Source organism: Arachis duranensis, chromosome 9 (genome assembly GCF_000817695.3).
Source record: "Arachis duranensis cultivar V14167 chromosome 9, aradu.V14167.gnm2.J7QH, whole genome shotgun sequence".
NCBI classification, from domain to species: domain Eukaryota; kingdom Viridiplantae; phylum Streptophyta; class Magnoliopsida; order Fabales; family Fabaceae; genus Arachis; species Arachis duranensis.
The window spans coordinates 30,344,515-30,345,007 of record NC_029780.3 but is presented as its reverse complement, the minus strand read 5'-3'; positions in this window follow the sequence as shown (position 1 = coordinate 30,345,007).

Sequence of the window (493 nt, the reverse complement as noted above, 5' to 3'; positions counted from 1 at the left end):
GCATTTGTCTCTATTTATATAATTTTTTTCTAATTGTAGCAAGTATCTCCATTAAAAATCCGTACCGTGTGTAATTAATGTGTATATATATATAAGTCGTAATAGTCAATTGTTACAATTATTTATCATTTTAAAAATTCATACCTCATTCATAGACGTGGCATACTTTTTAACATGTTTCTTAATTTATTTTTTATAACTCATTGAATACAATTTATTATAATAAATTAATTATATCAACTAATTGATTTGATTAGATATTTAAATTATCAACTAATTGATTTGATTAGGTATTTAAATATCACATGATTTATTATAATTTATATCAATCAAATAATTATAATTTATTATATCAATTATTTAAATTCATTAATTTATAAGGTACATAATAACATAGATAATTTGTTACTTATACTGATTAAATATAATAAATACAGATTAATTTAGTTAAAAAATTATTGTCTCGTATGTTTTCTTATTTATTTTTTTAATT